Source organism: Hyaena hyaena, unplaced genomic scaffold (genome assembly GCF_003009895.1).
Source record: "Hyaena hyaena isolate Hyena2069 unplaced genomic scaffold, ASM300989v1 scaffold_537, whole genome shotgun sequence".
In the NCBI taxonomy this organism is placed as follows: domain Eukaryota; kingdom Metazoa; phylum Chordata; class Mammalia; order Carnivora; family Hyaenidae; genus Hyaena; species Hyaena hyaena.
The window spans coordinates 949,740-953,950 of NW_024081170.1; positions in this window are offsets into that span (position 1 = coordinate 949,740).

Below are 4,211 nucleotides of genomic sequence, written 5' to 3' on the forward strand. Positions count from 1 at the left end.
TTGGATATTTCAGAAAGCAAGAGGCATGGGAAAGATACTGATTCTTGGTGAGATAGGGCAGGGATGAGGGGCTACTATGTGCTACATAAGAACAGGAGAAATGACACACCAGTTCAGACCTAATGTTCAGTCAGAGAAGGATTATGTATCTGGGAAGGCTTGGTATTATATTTTTCTGAAATAATTCTCATATGTTAAGGACAAGTCTTAGACACATGGTACATGTTTTTGAACTTTTACATACAATATTGGTTGACTCCATTAACATATCAAACTATTTCTGTACCCACCTATATTTTCAACATGTATTTATTAAATGTATGTAATCTAAATTCATATTACCAAATACAGGTTCACATTGTATTTTCAAAGTTCTTCCTATGATATATGGATAGTAAAACTATTTTTTTCCTCTACAAAGCTTCAGGATCAGGTTTGCTGATATGCAAATCTCATTAACGACAGGAACAAACTCTGTCCCAATCATAGCTACTGGAGGTGTTCCATTTTTACTTTAGAAATGTTAAAATATAAAATAAGTTTAGGGGATGCCTGGGTTAAAATATAAAATAAGTTTAGGGGGTGGCTCAGTCAGTTAACCATGCAATTCTTGGTTTCCACTCAGGTTATGATCTTGCAGTTTTGTGGTTCAAGCCCCACGTTGGGCTCTATGCTGAGAGCATGGGGCCTGCTTAGTATTCTCTCTCCCCATCTCTCTCTGTCCCTCCCCTGCTCATGCTGTCTCTCTCTCTCTCAAAATAAATAAATAAACCTTAAAAATAAATAAATAAAGTAAGTTTATACTTTAATTGGAGTGGAATTATAAGGTTACATTCCTTTTCGTTAATATCTTCATTGAAATCTGGTTTCCATTTGTAATGGGCAGTCTCTTCATTCATGTACACAAAAAATATACATTGAGCACATGCTGTATGCCAGTCACAATGCTGAACTCTAGAGACTCCTGGGTGAAAACATAAAGTGTCTTCTTTAATGAGACCCATGAACTCATGAACAAATCACTATAATTAAATATACTATGTACAAAAATTAATATTATATACAGAGTGCATGTAATTACCAGAGCTCTCTGGGCTTTCATTTTAGTATCCTCATTGCCATCACACATTTTGGGAGAGGTTTATAAGTGTGTGTAGAAAAGAAGAGGTGGTGATTAAGGATCACAAAAATGCCAGTGAAGTCACAGCGTATGGGTAATAGCATAGTAAGTCTAAGCAGCCACAGTATACCTAGACCTGCAAACTGAAAGTCCGTGAAATGTTCTTCTTTAATTTTTACTGGTATCTTTTATTCTATGAGCAGTCTTGTGTTCTTCATATTTTTATAATGAGAGTCTACTGGGTATTGTGGCAGCACATTATTGAATATTTTCCTTCCTATTTATCTTGCCTCCACCTCCAATAAATAAATAAACAAACAAACAAACAAGCAAATAAATCAAACATGCTTTATGTTACTAAAGAGATAGAGGATTCCATTTACTAAAATATCTAAGAATATTTGCTAGAAAATATTATGTTGTAAGGTTGGCTTCATTTGAATTTGTGATTCTGCCAATAATCTAAAATATTATTGGGATACCTATTACCATTTATGTGTGAAACACAGCTCTTTTGTACATAGGTAAGTTATCTTCTTAGATGTCTAGTGAGCATCAGAAACATAGCATATCTAAGATAAATCTTACATATCTTACATACTTTAAATCCCCCAAATGCTTATCTTTCTCTCAGTAAATGCATCTATAGCTCACCTAGTTGTACAGATGAATCTTTCCACCTCTACCACCTCACATAAAGTGGTAAACAATGTAGTCTCATTTTTGCCATTACACATCCTGAATCTATTTCCTTCTCACCAATCACATAGCTCCTTTTTTTTTAAGTTTTTTTATAGTTTATGTATTTTTGAGACAGAGAGAGACAGAGCATGAGTGGGGGAGGGATAGAGAGAGAGGGAGACACAGAATATGAAACAGGCTCCAGGCTCTGAGCTGTCAGCACAGAGCCCGATGCGGGGCTCGAACCCAATAACCATGAGATCTGACCTGAGCCAAAGTCAGATGCCAACCAACTTACTGACTGAGCCACCCAGGCGCCCCACATAGCTCCTTTTCTAATATAAGTCGCCATCATCCTCTCTCTACTAAAAAACTGTATTAGCTTTCTAAGTGGTCCTTTCACTTCCCTTCTTCATCCCTGAGTCTCTGTTCTCCACACAGTCACTAGAGTAATCATTTCAATGCCCTGCCCTCAAGTTGCCATGGCTTCCTGTAACACTTAATATAAAATCCAAACCCTGAACAATTCCCCACAGGTCCCAGCAGGAGCTAGCCCTGTCCCCCTATTTTCATGTCGTCACTCTCTCTGCCATGCTCTCTCGGCTCCGGCCACACCAGCTTTCCGCCTGATTGATGCTCAGGTAAATTAAGCTCCATCCTGCTCTACTGTCTTCACTCTTCCCTCTTATTAGCAGTCTTTCCCCCCAAAATTATGCAGGATTTGTTCTTTTACTGTTTTCATGTCTCTGCTGAATTTTCCCATCTTGATCAAAGGTTCTCTGTTTAGTTTATTGAAAACAATTCTTCTGGCATATGCAGACTTCTTATCTTGCTTTATTTCTTATAGCATAGAAATTTTCACATATTGTATCATTAGGTGGTTGTCGTATTTTGTTGTCAGCCAGACCAGAATGTAAATCATGTGATGTCAACACTGATTTACTCAGGATTCAGAAGAGTGTTTATATATAAGTAGATGCTCAGTATATACTAATGGCTGATGAGTCAATAGATTTGAATATACCTATACAAAATGAGAGGATGATGAAATATATTGAAAAACTTTGATCAAATCAGAAGACCAGAATTCTCATTCAGACCTGTCTCTATCTAGATAGGTGATGGTTCTAGAAGTCACTTCATTCTTCCAGGGCTCCATTCCTCATGATTATGTATCACAATTTCCTTAGGCCTCAACATTATGAGAATGAGTATAGAGTCCAATAATAATCTCAAGACTTTGCTCCAGAAAGCCTTCACAAAACCAGCCTGTTGTCATCTTGCCATTTTTTTTACTTCTCTGTATGTGTGTGTACAATGCATCCCTGCAGATGAGCAAAGTGACTGCAATATGGGAACACCTACTGGAGGGGGTGTCATTCCTCCAGGGTCTTAGCAAGAAGACTGAGCTCTTCAGGGCTATTGCCACTGAGGTTGCTGCACTGTATGCTGACAATGCCCAGAAGGAACTGAGTGAAATATGCATTTGTAATTATTCCTACTCTCCTGTGATAACCCATTTATCCCACAATTCTAGGCATCTGAGAAACAGACATATACTGTACGCTCCCTACTTTCCCCTACCAATATTTTGCCCTTGATTTTCCTCCACGTGGGAGGGTGAGTACAGACTGGCTCATGATGGCATGCATCTGACAAAAACCTAAAATCTAGGATGTACATAACTGAGGCACAAGCCAAGAATGCTACTGAAAAGAGATCGATGGGATTGACATGTCTCTAAACATGTAAAATTTGTAATAGAGAGCCAATATGCCTGCTGTATTTCTCTTATTCTAATTCAGTAATGCAATTTTAGGTAGTTTCATATTTGCATTGCTAATAGCCCTCCCTCAAAGTGTGTTGACACTGTAGGTGTTCAGAATTTCTTTTTTCCCCCTTGCAAAACTTTGCAAGGAAGCTAACTTTTTAATAAAGGTTTTAATACCTACATAGTTTCTCAGAATTCCTTTAAAATCTCAGGGATTCAATATTACCCTTATTTATTTAATTAGAGAATATCCTTTGGCAGCAGGGGTGATAAACCTTCTGGAAGCCACCAGAGGCAAGCACCTGCTTATTTCTAATGTTTGCTTCTCTTCCACCCTGCCTGGAGAAAGAACACCCTTCCAGAGGAAAGCTGGAGGTTTCTGTCAGTGAGGATGTCAAAAGAGCCTTTAGCAGCTGGGTGCCTCCCTCTCCTCTCCCTTTGCCAGCTGCTCAGAGCCTTCCCTTCAACTTGCTTAGAGGCCTTGAAAGTTCAAGAGTACACTCTAGTCACCACTCCCCTCCCAAAAAGTACAAAGAAAAATGCATAATGTATGATAATGGTCAAACTAGTAAGAATTAAAGTAAATGGTGTGATATAAAAAGGGTTTCAAACAGGTTTCATAATTCTGCAATTTGTTAT